Here is a 20,622-nt window from a genome sequence, read left to right on the forward strand (position 1 = left end):
AAAGATACATACATACACACACTCACACACACAGATACATATATACATACACACACACTCACACACAGAGATACATACATACACACACTCATACACAGAGATACATACATACACACACTCATAAAGATACATACATACACACGCTCATACACAGAGATACATACATACACACACTCACACACACAGATACATATATACATACACACACACTCACACACAGAGATACATACATACACACACTCATAAAGATACATACATACACACACTCATACACAGAGATACATACATACACACACTCACACACAGAGAGATACATATATACATACACACACACTCACACACAGAGATACATACATACACACACTCATACACAGAGATACATACATACACACACTCATACACAGAGATACATACATACACACACTCATAAAGATACATACATACACACACTCATACACAGAGATACATACATACACACACTCACACACAGAGAGATACATATATACATACACACACACTCACACACAGAGATACATACATACACACACTCATACACAGAGATACATATATACACACACTCACACACACAGAGATACATATATACATACACACACACTCATACACAGAGATACATACATACACACACTCACACACACAGAGATACATACATACACACACTCATAAAGATACATACATACACACACTCATACACAGAGAGATACATATATACATACACACACACTCACACACAGAGATACATACATACACACACTCATACACAGAGATACATATATACACACACTCACACACACAGAGATACATATATACATACACACACACTCATACACAGAGATACATACATACACACACTCACACACACAGAGATACATACATACACACACTCATAAAGATACATACATACACACACTCATACACAGAGAGATACATATATACATACACACACACTCACACACAGAGATACATACATACACACACTCACACACACAGAGATACATACATACACACACTCATAAAGATACATACATACACACACTCATACACAGAGATACATATATACACACACTCACACACACAGAGATACATATATACATACACACACACTCACACACAGAGATACATACATACACACACTCATAAAGATACATACATACACACACTCATACACAGAGATACATACATACACACACTCACACACACAGAGATACATATATACATACACACACACTCACACACAGAGATACATATATACATACACACACTCATACACAGAGATACATGCATACATACATACACACACACTCATACACAGAGATACATGCATACATACACACTCACACATACAGAGATACATATATACACACACTCTCACACACTCACACACACACACACACACAAACAAATAAATACATAAATGGAATTTTTAATTCCAAAGACACTCCAAGTTGCAATCGGCAGATCAGGAATCTATACAACAGACCCCAAGGTCCACTCAGTAGCTTCCAAACCTTCTTTCACTATGCTACTACCTCAGCTGTGACAAAATCTGAGGCTAGCTGGTTTTCCCATCTGTGACCCCCCCACACTCTCCACCCCCCACAACCGCTCTCTTCCCCAGCAATTGCACTGATGAGTTCCTTTCTCCTCCCAGGTCCCCAAAGAAATGCCGGCCACCTGTCGGGATACCTGGGCAGTCAGGCGCCTAGTGGAGCTCCTGGCCAACCGGCCCTGCAGAGCATACCTCAGAGGTACCCAGCGGGGTCTCCGCCCTCACGGGTGTGTGGGGTCTCTAACAGGAGAGCATACCTCAGAGGTACCCGGCGGGGGTCTCCGCCCTCACGGGTGTGCGGGGTCTCTAGCCACCTTGTCCTTCCTGTCTTGTCCATCAGAGAGGAACAAAGGTTCCAGGTTTGGCTTGGAGCCCTTAGGATGCCCCAAGCTGACAGTGAGAAGAAGGGGACAGAGAGGTCACGGAAGAGAATGAAATGATGCTGATACGACCCCAGCTCAGGGACTGGCAGTGTATCGAGGGAATGCTCGGTGCAGGTGGCCCTGTGACAGCCACTCCGTAGGTACACACAGCAAGAAGCTGGCTACGTGGGCAGCCGGCTGGTGAACTGGCTGAAGCAGGGGACCCGTGGGGAATGAGTGCTCAGCCCGGACCCTGTGACACCAGGAGGCATTTCGTACAAAGTGGGGAGCAGGAGGGCCAGGGCTCTGTCCCAGTCAGTTTGGATCACGGAGCCCCTGGCCACAAAGAGCCCTGGTTCACCCAGACGCAAGGCCTGGCCCCGGCTCCAGCCGCCCCTTGTCCTGCCTGCCCCACTCTGCTCCCGCTGCAGCCCCAGATGGTCCTGTGTAGGTAAGGCGCATGAGGCTCGTCCTTTCCTAACATCTGGGGACATAGTCCCCCCAACCCTGCCACCCTCTAGCCAGCTCTGCTTCCTTGGGGTCAGACTCAGATGTGGAGCCAGGACTCACTACTTCCCAGCTGTGAGAGGGAGGGGCGATGTCACCCTTTGAACTTCAGTTTTCTCTCCTGAAAACAAAACAGAGGGTGCCACCCTCAAGGGCCAACATCAGGATGGAATGACCTAGAGAAGGCTCTCACCGGATCTCCCTCCACATGTGTGTTCCACATAAAATCAGCCCCAAGGCTGAACACGGCGGTGCTTTAATCCTAGCACTCCCAGCACTCTGGAGGCCGAGAGTTCAAGTCCAGCCTGATCTGCATAGCAAGTTCCAGGCCAGCCAGGACGGCTGCATGTTGAGACAGTGTCCAGACAACAAGAAAATCTTAAGTGACGTAACACAGCGCTGTCACACTTGTGACTGAGGAGCGAAGCTGGGCAATTTGACTGGCCTTCTTTTGGCTGCATTCTGCTGCAGTGGTTGCAGTATGTGGAGGCTGGTTGGATTTTTCCCCAGCAACCTGGCCCAGAGTCAGGGAATCCAGAACCGAAGCAGCTAGACTCCAGGGAGAGGGACCTGGAACTGACTTTTGAAGCAACCTCGTTTCTTATCTAAATTTAAACTGGAAAATAAAATATTAAAAAAAAAGCCTAAGCTGGGGAGCTGGGTGTGTGTGTGTGTGTGTGTGTGTGTGTGTGTGTGTATGTGTGTGTGTGTGTGTGAGTGTGTGTGTGCGTGTGAGTGTGTGTGTATGTGTGTGTATGTGTGTGTGTGTGAGTGTGTGTGTGTGTGAGTGTGTGTGTGTGTGTGTGTGTGTGTGTGTGTGTGTGTGTGTGCTGGGGGGGGGTGACACAGACCTATAATCCTATAATCCTGACTCGGGAGGCTGAGTCAGGCGGATGAAGCCATCAAGCTGGCCTGGGTTGTAGCAGAATAAATAACCAAGGCCTGGACTGGCCATGGCCCATTGTCACTTGTGGAATTCAGTCATCTCTGCCTTTCAGGCTGAGGCTTTAACTGACATCTGAAGGGGACGTGTCCCTGGACGAGCGAGACTGTCAGGAGGCTGGAGAGGTGGTGACAGGAGCCTGCAGAGCCTCTCTTGACTTAAGGGTTTAATGTCTCTGGAAGGAAACCAGGCCATGGGAGCATGCCACTGAAGCGTTAGGGATGGCTTCGGGGACCTTGGGCACAATGAAAAGTAACTTCACATTTGACATTTTTGGGGCAGTGGGGGACAGGATCATCTGTACCCCAGGCTGGCCACACACTCATGGTTCTGATCTGTTTGCATATAGCGCCCAATGCTGGGGTAAAAGGAGTGTGCCACCACACTTGGTTTTATATGGTACTGGTTTTGAACCCAGGGCCTCATGAATGCCAGGAAAGAATTCTACCAATTGAGCTATATACCCAAGCCTTGAGTTCTTTTGATTCTATTAGATCTTTTTCTTTTTATTCATAAGGATTGTGGCTTGGTGTGGCCAGTCTGGAAGGCCTCTGCAATCCTAACTGTCCTCTGACTCTCACTCATCCAGGTCTCTGTCTCTGTCTGGTCTGCGCTTATTTTTAGGACTGCTGAGTGGGACTTGTTTCTATTCCCAGGGTGACAAGGAGTATCTGAGTGAAGAAACCACGGCAAAAGAGGGCTCAGAACCGCCAACCCGCGTCTCAGCTGCAAGCCGGAGCTCTCTCCTGTTGATATTTCTTTCTGAGTCTGTTGTCCCTAGGGGAAAGAAATCAACGCCCCCAGCACATCCACCATTGTCAATAGGGGTTCTGCAGCATCTTCAGAGGCCTCTTCCAGAAACTTCTCCAAGTTCTGCTCCTCCTAGCCCCTCCCCCACCCTCTCCTCCCAGGTGGTGCAGAGAGAAGTAGCTGGGTCCTGAGACTGCCACCTGTCACCGTCACACTCCAGAGCACACAGCAAAGGAGTCCTCGAGAATCCACGTCGTCATGAAAGTTATCCATCCTGTAAAACACAGTCTCGGTCAGTGTGAGAAGGGCATCCCCCTGGGACAGGTGCTGGGCACCAGCAGGCTGGCTGCGACTGCCATGAAGGACTCTAAGCACCAAGCTGTTGCTCCTGCCTTGTCATTTAGCAAGGAGGGAAGTCAAGACCAACCCACCCTTGGCTCTGCTCCCAGCAGGGTGGAGCAGGCACGGCTCAGACAGTGAATGCCGGATCTGTCTATCGGGAGCTGTAGGTGAATGTGGCCTTCAGACTTCATTCTGAAATATTTGTTCAATTTTATTTTTGTTTTTTGAAAACAGGGTCTCCCTGTGTGCCTTTAGTTGTTTTTCATTGATTTACCTCAGCAGTGTCAAATCGGCTCCGTCTCTAACCCAGAGCACCTTCCACTTTGTTTCATTTTCTGAAACCATATTTGATGCCCCTCCCCAAAGCCGCTGTTTAGGCTGTTAAGTTCCCTGCGGTTGTGTGGTTGTGCGGTTAGTTGTGAGGTTGTGCGGTTAGTTGTGAGGTTGTGCGGTGCCTTCCTGCCTTCCAAGTTCCCCACTTTCAGGAGCATCACCCGCACTTCAGCTGGATTCCAGTGATGCATCTGCCTTACTCCGTTCCTGTAAGAAGCCTCTTGGTGGAGTGGCTTTGCAGTGTCCTCACTTTGATCTGCCGTCTGTCCTTTGTCGGGTGCGTTTGTGCACGGGTGAATTACCTGTGTGTGTACACACATGGTGCTTGTGCATGGGTGAATTACCTGCGTGTGTACACACATGCATGTGGAAGCCGGCGGTTGACGTGCTCTTCCTGCCTCATTCATGGAAGCAGGTCTCCATCAAACCCATCGCTGGCCAATTTGCAACTCGTGCTAGCCAGTTTGCTCCGGGATCTTCAGTCTCCACCTCCCACTGGCACGCAGGTGAGTTCTGGAGGTCCGAACACTGGTCCCCGTGCTCGCACTTCAACGTCTGAGCTTCTCCACAGATGGAATTAGAGTTCTCCTGTGATGCTTGCCTTTTCCTGGCACAGGTACAGACTGGCTGTCCAAGGCTAGTTTAGACTTTCACCAAGGTGACTCCACTCTGAGGACTGTTGAAGATTGCGTGCATTATCCAATATGCATAATATCCCACATGCGCTCTGTGTGAGCTCCAGGCACTGGTCCAGCCTGTGCTCTGTGTGATCCCCAGAGACTGGTCCAGCCTGTGCTCTCAGTGAGCTCCAGGGACTGGTCTAGCCTGAGCTCTGTGTGAGCTCTAGACTTTGGGCTGTCCTCCTTCATGTGCTGTATTCGGTGCTGGATTGAACTCTGGGGTCTTTTTGTTTTACCTCTTACTTGTGGAGGAGTTTTATCTACCAGTGAATCATGTGTGTGCCTGCTGCCCCATGAGGCCAGAAAAGAGTCGGATCCCCTGGAGCTGGAGTTAGAGGCAGTGCTGAATGTTGAGCCACCATGTGGGTGCCGGGAATAGAGCAGTACTCTTCACTGCTGAGCTATGGGCTCTCTCTCTCTCTCTCTCTCTCTCTCTCTCTCTCTCTCTCTCTCTCTCTCTCTCTCTCTCTCTCTCTCTCTCTCTCGCCCTCTCTCTCTCTCTCTCTCTCTCTCTGTCTGTCTGTCTCTGTGTGTGTGTGTCTGTCTGTCTGTGTGTGTGTGTGAGTGTGTCTGTGTGTGTCTGTGTGCCTGTGTGTGTCTAGTTTTGACTAGCCTGGAAGTTGCTATGTAGACCACATTGGCCTAGAATTCATAGAAATCTGCCTGCCTCTGCCTTCCAGGTCCTGGCATTAGAGGCCTGCGCCACCATACCCGGCCTATTCATGTCTGGTTTATCTGGTCTTTTCATACAATATATTTTTGAACATGTATTTCCTGGGCACGGGGCCTTCCCTGAGGTTTGGTTAACATATCTAGGGAGACTCCACTGAAGAAAATTGGTTTTCCCTTAGCGCGTGTGTGTCAGCTGCAAACAGCTTAGGGATGGGAGCCTGTATCTGCTTCCCCTCTCATCCCGGGGCCCTGTCTAGCTTGAACCTGTGCAAACGCTGTGTATATCGCCACAGCCTCCGTGAGTTCACATGGGCGTTATTCCTGCTGCACCTGGAAGACTGCTTACCTGAAGGCAGGCATCCCCTCTGGCTCTTACCATCTCCCACTCCTCCTCTGCATGGAGCCCTAAGCCTGGAGGGACGGCTTTGGTGGAGATCCCCACGTAGGACTGAGTGAGCCAAAGTCTCTCACTCTCTGAACGCTGCCCAGCTGTGTCAGCTCCCATGTACTGCAAGGAGAAGCTTCTCTGCTGGGGCCTGAGTGAGGCACGGATCTGTGAGTTAGAAATGTGTTGTTATGAGTTATTTTATTGCTATACTCCTCTAGCAAAACAGTAGTGTTTGGTCTTCCCTATGACATTTCTAGTTTCAGGTTCTTGACTGCTTTAGCAGTGTCAGGTGTGGTTTTCAACTCACAGAATGGGTCTTAAATCCAATTAGAAGGTAGTTGGTTACACCTGAGTCACTACTGCCCCGTGGTATCTTACGGGCAGGTCACTGTTACAGGTCACAAGGATTGTAGCTAGGAGACATTGATGATTACCTGTCTCCTCTGACAGCATGCAGAGGCTGCGTGAATGCTAGCCAACAGGGGTGAAGCTTCTAGTTAGGCACCATCTCAAGTTATCCATGTTTGATGCTGTATGTAAGTGCTGTCTTCAGCAACTGGGCCTTGGTGTCAGGTTGTGGAGAGTTACCAACAGCCTTAGCTATAGCCTATGATGTTTAGGGGTTTCCGTGGGACCCCTTTCACCAATGACTCAACACGATGCAGCCCGTTCATGGCACTGGAGACTGCTTGGTGATATAAGATGTATGGTTTGAGCATTGTCTTCTCTATTATTTGGTAGCTCCCTTCCTCCCTCCCTTCCTCCCTTTCTCCCTTCCCCCTTCCCCCCTCCCTTCCTCCCTCCCTCCCTTCCTCCCTCCCTCCCTCCTCCTCCTTCCTTCCTTCTTCTCCTTCGGTTTTTGAGACAGGGTTCCTCTGTGTAGTCCTGGCTGCCCTGGAACTCTCTCTATAGATCAGTCCAACCTTGAACTCACAGAGATGAGCCTCTGCCTCCTGAGTGCTGGATTTAAAGACATGCACCACTATCACCCAGCAGATTCCTTCCTTACATGTGTGTGTTTTTTTTATTTATTTGTTGTATATACAGTCTTCTGCCTGCATGCCAACAGAGGGCACCAGATCTCATTCAAGGTGGTTGTGAGCCATCGTGTGGTTGCCGGGAATTGAACTCAGGACCTCTGGAAGAACAGTCAGTGCTCTTAACCTCTGAGCCATCTCTCCAGCCCACATGTGTGTATTTTAGGACGTTTTTGCGATAGGTTTCCAGATTGTTTTTCAAATGGCCTTTGGAGTTATTTGTCCCTCCCTATTTTCCCTCCTTATCCTTCTCTTGGATCCCCTCCTCACTAGCCTTCCTTTCCTAGTTTTCTCTTCTTCTCTCTATAACAATATACCCTCTTTCCCACGCCCTGGGCGATCCTCTCCTCCCCACTATTCCCTCACTGGGCACCCAACCTCTGTGGTAACTCACATTATAGCTCATATCGTGTAGGCTTTACAGCTGACTTCCACATATAAGAGAAAACACCACATTTGTCTTTTTGGGTCTGGCTTACCTCACCCAGGATGATTTCTTTTTTCTGGATCCATGAATTTATCTGTGAATTTCATTTTTCTTAACTCATTTCTGTTTTTGTTTGTTTGCTCATTTGTTTTGAGATAGGGTTTCACTTTGTAACCCTGGCTTCCCTTTAACTTACTCAGTAGACTAGACTGGCCTCATATTCATAGAGACCCAACTGCCTCTGCCCTCCAAGTGCTGGGACCTAAGGCATGTGCTAACATGTCTGTCTTTAAAGTGGATGCTGGTGATTCAACCTCAGGTCCTCATGGTTGCTCAGAAAGCTCTTTACTGGCTGAGCCATCTCCCTGGAATACCACTTCTATTGAGATGGGGTGTCTCATAGCCTTGATGGCCTTAAACTAGCTGGGGGTGACCTGGAACTTCCCATCCCCCTGCCCTCTACCTCCCAAGATCTGGGGTGACCAGTATCTGGTCTGTAAGGTGCTGAGACTCAAACTCAGATCTATGTGAATGCCAGCCAAGAGCTCTAATGAGCTACACCCCAGCCAGCAGTTCTAGTTTTCCAAGCCAGAAGAGTAAATCTGGTCTCTGAGATGTCACTATGGCCAGAGGCTGTCATCTGGCTAACAAGTTGATTTCTCTGTGTGTGGCTGTGACATACAGATGGTGGTTCTGAGTCCCTCTGCCCGGGTTTAAGAGCAGTATTAACTACGGTATCACTCTGGGCCCATTACCCACCTGTCTGTGCCTCAGTCTTCCTGTGTCAGGTGGAAATTACGTTATACCCAAACGGTCTGTATGAGACATGAGTAGATACTTCATGTTCAGCTTGGCCTGCGGAGTGCGTTCCATAATCATTTCTGAGGTCCCCGGGAGCTTTCCTTTGTCTAAAGTCGTCAGGATGATGAGACAAAAAGACCCTAGAATGTCACTTTCTCTCCCTTTACCCCACCTCGTCCCGGAAGTGTTCAATTCTCCCTCTCTGCAGGCTTTTCTCTCAGAGAACACACTCCTGTATCATGCTCCTCATTCCTCCTGCCCCAGGAGTTCCTATTCCCTCTCTCTGCCGGCTACCCTGTTCTCTGTGCCGGCCACTTTCCACCCCTCACTCCCCCAACAGCCCCCTTCGCTGGCAGCGCCCTCCACTGCCGTGGGCTGAGGGCATCCGATTCCAACAAAGCCTCTTCTCACATTTCCCCGAGCTTGCAGGGCCGCTGCCTCTGCTTGCCCCTTTTCTTTTTTATTTCAATAGCCTTGAATTATTTTATTTATGTGTGTGCGCGCGTGCCTGCGCGCGTGCATGTGTGTGTGTGCCTGTGTGCGTGCGTACGTGTGCACGTGCGCGCGTGTGTGCGCGCGCGTGTGTGTGTGTGTGTGTGTGTGTGTGTGTTGCTGAGGGAGGGCCAGGTCCTCACACACCCTGGGCAAATGTTCTAGCACTGCCCTCTTGTGCAACTCCAGCATTCAAACCTTCTTTTGGCCTCCCTAGGTACCAAGTGCTCATGAGGAATGCAGACAAAAACTCCAAGAAAATAAAAATAACTTCTGAGCACGTGTGGTGATGCCCAGCGTGATGGCACATACTTTAATTTCAGAACTCCGGAGGCAGAGGCAGATGAATCTCCAAGTTCAGCCTGGTCTACAAAGCCGGTTCCAGGACAGCCAGGTCTACACAGAGAGACCCTGTCTCTAAAAACCAAAAGCCAAAAAGTAAAAAAAGAAAAGCTCCCTGCAGGTGCAGGTATTTGAACACAGCCCTCAGCACTCTTGGGAGGAGGTAGGGTTGCAATCTCTGGAATCAGAACTCAGTCTTCCTTAAGTTCTCGTGATTGTGGTGAGCCGTTTCATTCCTTGTCTTTTTTTTTTTTTTAATGCCTGTGAATGTTTTTCCTGCCTGTATGTCTGTGTACTACGTACATGTCTGGTGTCCTCAGAGGCCAGAAAAGGTTGTTGGATCTCCTGCAACTGGAGTTATAAACAGTTGTGAGCCAACGTGTGGGTGCTTGAACCCGGGTCCTCAGCAAGAACAGCCCATGCTCTCAACTGCTGAGTGGTCTCTCCAGGCCCAGGGTCATGAAGCTTTATCACAGCAACAAAAAAAGTAACTAAGGCAGTGAGCATTGCATGAATGCATGTATGAAGGAATGAATGAGTGAAGACACCAGATACTCCCAATGATCTGTACGGAGGGGATATATCGGCCATTTTTCTTGTTACCATGACCTAACAAGTGTGACTCATGCTCACTGAATCCATCTCAGCAGCAAAGGCATGGGGGCATCCTACGTGTCCCAGCTCACGGAACTGCTTGCTCACGTTGCTATGAACAGATGCAGAGATGTTGCAGCAAGTAGGACCAGGCTATAGGCCTCAAAGTCCACCAATAGAGATTCTCTTTCCTGCAGGCCCCCACTCCCAACATTCCGCCACCTCCCCAAATGTCAACACAATTTGGGGGCCAAGCTGTGGGGGTATTTCCCATCCAGACCTTCATGGGAGTCTTGCGCTGAGGCAAAATAGCAAACATACCTCCTTCAATTAAGTCTTTGGACTTGGGTTGACTGAAGAACCTGGCCTGACTCATAAGTTAATGAGTAGAGGAAGGGGAAGATAGAGCAAGAGCAAAACTTTCTGCCTTCCAACCGGGATGCACGTATGGTGCGGTATGAAGACGAAACGGTGCCACTGAGGACCTGGCTTGAAGCTGACCCTCAGGAACTGGCAAGTTCACAATACGGTTTTCAGTTGTCCGATTTTAGTCTTGTTTTTGTTTATTGGCTTGGGGATTGTGTGTGTGCACGCGTGTGTGAGCATGTGTGCGTGTGTGTATGCGTACATGTGTGTGCACATGCCTACATGCATGTGTACATACATGTGTGTATGTATGTGCGTATACGTACATGTGTGTATGCATATGTGCATTTGTGTATGCATACATGCATGTGTGTGCGCATATGTACATGTGTGTATATACATATGTGCATGTGTATGTATGCATACGTGTGTGTGTGTGTGTGTGTGTGTGTGTGTGTGTACGTGCCTGTGCGCAGCTTTAAGGAGTCAGTTCTCTTTTTCCTCCACACGGGTCCCAGGGATCCAATCAGGTCATCAGACTTAGAGGCAGACTTAGAGGCAGGATCCTTTCTTTATCCACTCAGCCATATAGACAGCCCCGTTCTGGAGAGATTTAATGTAATCTCACTGTGTACATCTGGCTAGCTTGCTGCCTCCTGGTTCTGAGATGACAGACATGCACCACCACATCTGGTTTTGTTGAGCTTTAGAAGTATTATTACCCTGGGGTGGCAGTGGGGCACATCTTTATCCCAGCACTCGGGAGGCAGAGGCAAGTGGATCTCTGTGAGTTCAAGGCCAGTGTGGTCTACAGAGCGAGTTCCAGGACAGCCAGAGCTGCTACACAGAGAAACCCTGTCTCAAACAAAACAAACCAAAAAAGTATTATTATTGTTGTCATTACTATTATTATTATTACCCCTTGTGTATGATGTGTGTGTGGGGCATGCATGTCACAGTGTACTCAAGGAGGTACTAGAAAATAACCGTGAACTTAGTTCTGTAGCCCTGGCTATTCTGAAACTCACTACGAATTGTTGTCCTCAAACTAACAGTGGTTTGCCAACCTCTGTCTCTGCCTCTCCAGTGAGGGACTTTCTGACACCAGGTTCTTACTCTGTGGTTTAGGCTGATCTGGAACATGTGTTTGTATTATTATTGTTGTTGTTATTGTCATTATCATTATTTAATTACATGTTTTAATTGGGGCATGTGCTGTGGAGACCTGTGGGAGTCTGGGTCCCAGGAATTGAACTTAAGGCATCAGGCGTGGCACCAAGCACCTTCACCCAGAGTCATCTCACCCTAGCCGGGGACATGGGATCCTCTGGTCCCCGCCTTCTAAGTGCTGGGACTACAGGTGTATGGCACCAGACCCAGCACACCGTTGTCTTGGTGATTATTGTTGTTAAGAGAACTGAACTTGCAGGTCCAGAGGGCAGCGCATGCAAAGGCAGTGAGAGATAATTTTCCCTCAGCCACTGTTTCCCACAGCCAGCCATGCTTGTCCGTACATGTGCTCATTCACATTGCTGCCGCAATCACCACGACGCTAGCAGCGTTAAGCCACGTACAATTTTTAGATTGTAGTTCTTACGTCACAGGTCCAACTCAGGGCCCACAGAGCTGACCGGTGTCTTCCTGGGGTGCCCTTGGAAGGGAAGACTGAGTCCCTGTGCCGTGGTTCCTCTGGCCTTTAGTTACCCGGACTTTCTGGTCTCAGCCAAAGGCCGATTGATTTTGAGGATTGTGTGATGCATTGGTCTACCGAGGAGATCGTCCCATTTCGAGGTCTGTGTCCTCCTGTTTGTACAAAGTAATTTCTGTCATGTAAGGCAGTGTATTCACGTACTCCCAGGATGCCTTTGGAGGCCCTTGTTCTGTCTAGCACCAAGCCGAATATGCCACCTCACATGCCCTGTACATTTTTTGTTTTCATATTTTAAACATTTAATTCCTATGTATTTGTGTGTGGATTCACACCAGTTATGGCATGCATGTAGAGGTCGGAGGACAACCAGTAGGAGCTGGTTCCTTCCTTCTCCCATTGTGTGCTGGTCAGTTTTGGGTCAACTGGACACAAGCTAGAGTCATCAGAGACGACGGAGCCTCGACTGAGACAATGCCTCCCTAAGAGTGGGCTGCAGGCAAGCCTGCAGGGTATTTCTGAATTAAGGGACTGGATGGTCTAGTTCATTGTGGGTGGTCCCACCCTGGGCTGGTGGTTCTGCATAAGCCTGGGAGAGCAAGCCAATGAGCAGGAACCCCCAGGGCCTCTGCATCAGTTCCTGTATCCAGGATTCTGCACTGCCTGAGTTCCTGTCCTCACTGTTTTTGATGATGGACTGTTGTATGGAACTGTGAGTGAGATAAACCCTGTCCTCCCCAAGCTGCTTATGGTCATGGCATTTCCTCACAGCAATAGTAACCTTATCTAACAAGACACTTGGCCATGGTGTTTCATCAGAGTGACAGAAAAGTAACTAAGACAATAGTTGTGAGCTGTCAGGTGGATGCAAGAAATTGAACTTGGGTCTTCTGCAAGAACACACACTCTTAGGTGCTAAACTATCTCTCAAGACCCCTCCTGCTTTTTGAGAAATGGTCTCACTATGTATCCTTGGGTGGTATAGAAGGCACAATGTAGACTAAACTGTCAAGCTTTTGGCCTCTGTCTCTGTCTCCTGGCTGTTGGAATTGCAGGTATATTCCACAAAGTCTGCCCCATCATACATATGGAGCAGTGCTGACCGAGAACTGAACCTAGGACCTACTGTATGCTAACTCTACCACTGAGCTCCATGCCCAGCCCTTACATTCCCTAACAGCCCATCTTCACAGCTCTGTGATGCTCCCCATTTTCCAAGTGTGCTCTGAACAAGACTGATTCCTTTCCAGTACTTGAGTCCAGAGGGAACAAGGTCACTCTGCAGTGGAGAATAGTCAAGGTCAGTATCAACAGCCCCAGTCACACTCACAGAGTGTCCTCTTATTATGACATCATGGGAATGACACTTGACCTCTGTGGTCTTCCTCCTTAGAACACATGATCCCTGTATAGTCACGAGGAAAGAGCAGGGCAAACCTCATTCCAATAGTAGCACTCACCAACTTCTCATATCTTCCCAGTCATCAAAAGCAAGAAAAGTCTAGGACCATGGTCACAGCCAAGAGGGCCCTAACGAGACTTTACGGTGGACGTGAGAGATGGCTCAGCAGTTAAGAGCACTGGCTACTCTTCCAGAGGGACCTGGATTCAATTCCCAGTACACACACACAGTAGCTGTGCTGACTGGTTTTATGTCAACTTGACACAGTCTAGAGTCATCTGAGAGGAGGGAGCCTCATTTGAGAAAATGCCTCCATAAGACTGGGCTATAGACAAGTCTGCAAGGCATTTTCTTAACCAGAGAGTGCTGGGGGAGAGCCCAGCCCATGGAAGGTGGGGTTATCCCTCCCAGGGTGGTCATTGGTTCTCTAAGAAAGCAGGCTGAGCAAGCCAGTAAGCAGCATCCTTCATGGCTTCTGCATCAACTCCGGCCTCGTGGTTCCTGCCCTGTTTGAGTTCCTGTCCCAACTTCCTTCAGTGATGGGCAGTGATGTGGAGGTGTGAGCCATAATCACCGTCTTCCCCAAGTTGTTTTTGTCGTGGTGTTTCATCACAGCAATAGTGATCCTAACTGGGACAGCAGCTCACAGCCGTCTGCAGCTCGGGTTCCAGGAACTCTGATACCTTCCCCTGGCCTCCGTGCACATCAGGCAGGAATATAGTGTGCAAACATAGATGCAGGCAAAGCACTCATATGTAAAATAATAATAATAATTGAGGGGGAGGGAGGGACTCTTCAGTTAAATATGAGATGTCCTGGACAGGATTCTGGCTCAGAGACTTAACTGGGGCTTTAGTTAGAAATAATGTGTCAGTGTTGGTTTACTCGTTATAACAAATGTCCGTGGGCGGATTGGCTGTGACGTGTGTGTGTGTGTGTGTGTGTGTGTGTGTGTGTGTGATCTCTCTGCACATCTCCTTTTCCTTTTTCTTCTTCAGTTTTCCTCTTATTCTCCCGGTGTTGGGGACAGAACCTACAACCTTGCACTTGCTAGGCAAGGGCCCTACCACTGAGCTAAAACTCCTAACCCTTGATTTTGTTGTCATTTTTCAAACTAAAATTCCGTATTAATGTATTTACTGAGGCAGAGTACGGACACATGCCAGAGCACACGTGTGGAAGCCAGAGGACTGCTGCCACCATCAGTGAGTGTCCTGAGAACTAAACCCACGTTATCAAGCTCAGTGGCCGTCACCAGCCTGTTGTTGTTGCTGTTTTGTCTCCAGGCAAGGCCCCATAATGCCAAGCCCATGTAGCTAAGGATGAGCCAAGCCTGCCCACAGACTCCCTGTACAGACAACGATGCCTCTGAACTTCTGAGCCCCCTGCCTTTACCTCCGCAGTTCTGGTATTGCATGCATGGACCACCATGCCCCGGTTTGGGTGATTCGGGGAATCCAACCCAGAACTTTCTACATGTGAGGCAGGTCCTCTACCAGCTAAGCTACATCCCCACCCTTCTGTGTGAGAGTCCGGCTCTCGAGACACCGTCTCACTCTGTAGTTCTGACCTGGAACTCACTCTGTAGCTCAAGCTGCTGTTACAAGCATGGACCACCAAGACTAACTTCAGTTTCTTCATGAAACTGTCCGTGGGGCTGGGGAGATGGCTCAGTAATTAAGAACACACACTGCTCTTGCAGAGGACCCGAGTCTGGTTCCCAGCACCCACTCTGGGCGGTTCACAACCTCCTGGTGACGCCAGCTCTAGGGAATCCAGGGCCCTCTTCTGGCCTTTGAGGGCACTGCACTCATGTGTACCTACCCACACAGACACGCACAAACACATACTTTAAAACGAGATAAATCCTTTAAAATAAATAAATGAAAATCTTCTAGAAGAAAAGTACATTATGGAAAGAAAAATTTCAAAGTTAAATAAAGTCAGAATCCTCGTTGTATAGGTAAGGAAATAAAGCACGAGGAGATGGATGGCTTCTCTCATGAAGGCCAAGACTGGAATGAGGTCTGTCTCTCCTGGGGACTGTTCGCTCTCCTCCCTTAGCGCAGACGTTGTCTGAGCTGAGACTGTCCCCTCTCCCCAGCCCAGTGGCAGGACCTTACATTGTGAGGCTTCTCCGCCTCTCTATGCTGCACGCTGAGCCTCTTCAATACATTCATGCCCTGTGTTCTGGGGTCAGGACTGTCCAACCAAGAGAGCTTTTGTCCCTGTTCCCCTGAGACATCTGACGGTGTCTGGAGGCATCAGGGGCCGCCGTCAGTTCTCCCTCTCCCCGGGGACGGAGCTCAGGTTGTCAGTCTTGGCAGCACAGTGCCTTTACCTGCCAAGCCATCCCCAGCCTGGAGCCATTTCCATTCCGGTGACTAAACGGTTTCTGGGTAAGCGCTACCAGCAGAGGTCCGGCAAGCTGTGGGGCATCCTCCAGTTCCAAAGAGTTTTCCTTCCCCCAACAGTCAGCAGCGCTGCAAAGACAGTACTGTGTTCTGGTGACCTCCGCAGGACTGGCAACTTCCTGTTGTCCTAGGAAATAGGACATCCTGCAGGTCTGCCGAGAGGCCCCCAACAGAAGTCAGAGTCAGTGACTGGGGAATTGTATGTGCCTAACCACATGCACGAGTTTTGAGTTTGGGAAGTATGGTGACCACAAATACAGCAGCGACTCTGTGATTGAGAGCCCCACCCTGGGGAACAGGGTTTCTCCCCCTGACCTCCACCGTGAGCCTCTTGGCCGAGGTGCAGGATGCTCTATTTCCCGACGCAGGAGGAAGTTGAGGGCCTTGAAGAGGTCACGTCTGAGTCAGCCTTTCTTGGCCTCGGATCCCAAAACTCAGAGACCTGAAAGAGACATCGGCATCCTGGCTGGGAGCCAGGGCACCGGCTGGGGAGGCGTGGCAGGGAGCTGGCAGTGCTGTGTCAGCCTTCCTCCGGGCTGGCCGGGCGGGCAAGTCATGGCAGCTGTGTTGGTTGGGGTTAGTCCAAGTTCTCTGGACTCCAGCATCTCTGGATATAAAAGGTGGAGAACACTGGTCCTCTCTGTTGGAGAGAGGATGCAGGCGTCAGGAGCACCCTTAGTGGTACTGACTCAGCACTGGGTGTAGCTGCGGGAGAAAACGGAGCAGATGAGACAGAGCCTTGTCTCCCTTGCTTTGTGCTTGTAAACCATGGATCTACTTCTAGTGAGGCACTGGGAAGCAATCAAGTTAAAACACAGTTTCCCAGACGAAAGACAGATAAACACACACAAAAGTGAAAACAGCTTGAGGTTTTACTCTCACAAACGTAAGCTGATAATTTTTCTTTGAACCAAATTATTCAGTCTCCGTAGAGACTGTCAAAAATTGCCAATGCCGAGGGTTGGGGGGAGCAGGAGAGGGGGTTGTGGCTTTGTCCACAAGCACTCAGCTTCATTCCTTCCCTTCTGTAGTTTACATGGAGTTTAAAACCAACAAACTGCCTCTCAAAACTCCCTCCCCATGGGAGGAGCTAGTAAAGGGAGGTGACTTCTGACGTGGGTCAGCAACAGCTGGGCAGGTGTAGGGAACCTTAGTGACAGCCAGTCCCTGTGCCTGGCTGCCTACCAGCCTCCACCAGCTTCCCAGCCCCGGAGCGCCATCCCTCAGCTGTCCGCAGGACACCCAAAAAACCAGCTCCTTCCTCCTCGACATAGCTTTCTCCTTCAAGTTTCTGTTTTCCTGATTGGACCCTGACTGATACAGAAAATATCATGTGACAAAGGTGGAAATCTATTGCTTCTTATTATAGCAAGGTCCAAAGCAGAAACGATCCCCCAAACTCTTGGTAATCGCCCATTAGTGTAAGGGGTCACCAACATCAGCTTGACTGCTTCTGGGTAAAGCAAGATGGCTCCCCATAGGAGTCCATGGATACGCGGGTCTACACCTGTGTCCTTCCCAATTCTATCACCTCCCTTGGCACCTGAAGTCCTGGCTTAGTCTCTCTGCCATTAGGGGGGTGCTCTCTTCTCCCTGCCAAACTCAACCTACTTTCCTTGTAATTTTTATCGATACTGTTTGCCGTTAATGTCAGAGGCTCTCAGGAAAACAGCTGACAGGGGACAGAGCACAGAGACTCTCCCCAGCCCCTGATGTCACGCCATGGAGCTTTCTGGAGTTCTGGAACCTCCCAGAATTGTGTTGGAAATGCCACTTACTTTCAGGGGAAGCTTTTGGAGAGGGAGCTTATAGCTACCATCAGATTGTCAAAGGACCATGGGATCCGGAAAAATGATGGCCAGGTTAGGGAAGACTGTCTGTAGAATGCGCCTTCCTTGGAGAGCAGCAGTGCACTGTTGCCTAGCTGCTTACCTGGCAGGGTGGGCCCATGATGGTGTGGTGAAGGTAGCTTTCCCAGGGTGAGGCTCATCCAATGCACTCTGGGTGTGCTGCCCCTTGTGGCTCCCCCCACGTGGGAAACTTAACCATGTAATTTGTGGCAATGAGGAAATGTGTTTGTGCTCTCTCTCAAGTTGAAGGGAAATACTCCATTATCTCTACCACTGTGGAACTCACGAAGATGTACTCTATGTGCTTGTGCTGTATAGACTACATTCTTGGTTTTGTTGCTGTTTTTGCTTTGCTTTGTTTTTGTTTTTGAGACAGGGCTTTTCTGTGTATCCCTGGCTGTCCTGGAACTGGCTGACCTCTGCCTCCTGAGTGCTGGGGTTCAAGGTGTGCACCCCCACCACCCAGCTTACACTGCATTCTTTGACGATGATGGCTGTAGATTCCAGCTTGTTCAAAGGAATAAAGAGTGTGAAAATGGGCAATCAGGTCAGAGTAATGGGTCCACAGTCAAGAAACTTAGGATTGGCTTCTTCTACTTCGGGAAAACACCAAATGGCGATGACGCCGGTGCAGCGGGAGGGCCCGGAGGACCCGGGGGCCCGGGATTAGGCGGCCAAGGCGGCTTCCACGGAGGCTTCGGTCGTGGTCGAGGCCGTGGCCGTGGTTGAGGCCGCGGGGCTCGTGGAGGTAAAGCCGAAGACAAGGAGTGGAGCCCTGTCACCAAGCTGGGCCGCCTGGTTAAGGACATGAAGATCAAGTCCCTGGAGGAGATCTACCTGTTCTCCCTGCCCATTAAGGAATCCGAGATTATTGATTTTTTTCTGGGCGCATCTCTAAAGGATGAAGTTCTAAAAATCATGCCAGTACAGAAGCAGACTCGGGCTGGCCAGCGCACCAGGTTCAAGGCTTTTGTCGCTATTGGGGACTACAACGGTCATGTTGGCCTTGGTGTGAAGTGCTCCAAGGAGGTAGCCACAGCTATCCAGGGGCCATCATCTTGGCCAAGCTTTCCATTGTCCCTGTGCGGAGAGGCTACTGGGGGAACAAGATTGGCAAGCCCCACACTGTCCCATGCAAAGTGACCGGCCGCTGTGGCTCTGTGTTGGTGCGTCTCATCCCTGCCCCCAGAGACACTGGCATCATCTCGGCTCCTGTGCCCAAGAAGCTACTGATGATGGCCGGTATTGATGACTGCTACACGTCAGCCAGGGGCTGCACTGCCACCCTGGGCAACTTTGCCAAGGCCACCTATGATGCCATCTCCAAGACCTACAGCTACCTGACCCCTGACCTCTGGAAAGAGACTGTGTTCACCAAGTCTCCTTATCAGGAATTCACGGGCCATCTTGTGAAAGCCCACACCAGAGTCTCTGTTCAGAGGACCCAGGCTCCAGCTGTGGCCACCACATAAGGGTTTTCATACAAGAAAAATAAAGTGAATTAAGTCTGTTAAAAAAAAAAAAGAAACTTAGGATTGGTGGGCTGGGATATCTCTCTTTCTCGCTCTAGTACAGGGAGTTATTGCTTAATATTTAAAGAGTTTCTGTTTGGGGTGATGAAGAGTTTTATAAACAGGTTGCTGCACAATATCATGGGTATAATTATTTCAATTGAGTTGGACACTTCAAAATTGCTGAAATAAAAAATTCTGTGTCTAATTTTGTTTTGTTTTGTAACTGCAATTTAAAGCAACAAAACAATGTAACAAAACCCACCGAATTGTGCACTTTACTGGGGGACTGTTGAGTGTTGAAATTATTTGTATATGAAGGAACAAATTACCCAGAAAAGCCAGGCAGTGGCTCTTTAAGTACCATAACACAAAAAAAGGCATGGCCCATGAGAGAAATAAGTGATAAACTTAATTTAATTAAAATTAAAAACTGTCAAGAAGAAGACAAGACTGAAGGAAAATGTTTGCAAAAGTTGTATCTGATAAAAGACTGACTCTCGGATAAAGAGTGCTTGCTGTATAAACTTGGAGACCTGAGTTCAAATCCTCAGCACCCAAATAAAAAGTTGGGCATAGCCATACTGCCTGTGACTCCAGTGCTGTGGGATAGGGAAAGGAGATCCCAGGGATGTGCCAGCTGTCAGCCTATGGCTACATGGCCAGTGAGAGACCTGACCCAAGAAAACAGTGAGGAGGGACATGCAGAACACTGATGTCCTCCATTGGCCTCTGTGCATACGCAGGTGCACCCCCCCACACCCACACCCACATACCACACACACCACACACACTCACACACACATACCACACACACTCACACACACATACACACACACCACACACACTCACACACATACCACACACACAAACACACCACATACACTCTCACACACAACACACACTACACACACGCATACTCACACACACCCCATATACATACATACACTCACACATACCACACACACATATACACACACACCACACACACTCACACACATACCACACACACACACACATACACACACACCACACACACATATACACACACACCACACACACTCACACACACATACCACACACACTCACACACATATACCACACATAAAAACACGTCACAAACACTCTCACACATACAACACACACATACACACACTATACACACACCACATACAACACAAACACTCATATACA

The 20,622-nt window shown here is 49.2% G+C and overlaps 1 non-coding gene and 1 pseudogene across 1 annotated transcript; both read left to right on the forward strand.

Moving 5' to 3' along the window:
* The first annotated feature begins 17,991 nt into the window (after positions 1 to 17,991).
* LOC121133390 lies at positions 17,992 to 18,158 on the forward strand. Its single transcript, XR_005870221.1, has one exon. It is a non-coding gene; the product is annotated as a U1 spliceosomal RNA (small nuclear RNA).
* A 533-nt stretch (positions 18,159 to 18,691) lies between these two features.
* On the forward strand, positions 18,692 to 19,427 carry LOC101830432 (annotated as a pseudogene).
* Positions 19,428 to 20,622: the final 1,195 nt, after the last annotated feature.

The sequence above is a fragment of the Mesocricetus auratus genome, unplaced genomic scaffold (assembly GCF_017639785.1).
Source record: "Mesocricetus auratus isolate SY011 unplaced genomic scaffold, BCM_Maur_2.0 Super-Scaffold_100021, whole genome shotgun sequence".
NCBI lineage: Eukaryota > Metazoa > Chordata > Mammalia > Rodentia > Cricetidae > Mesocricetus > Mesocricetus auratus.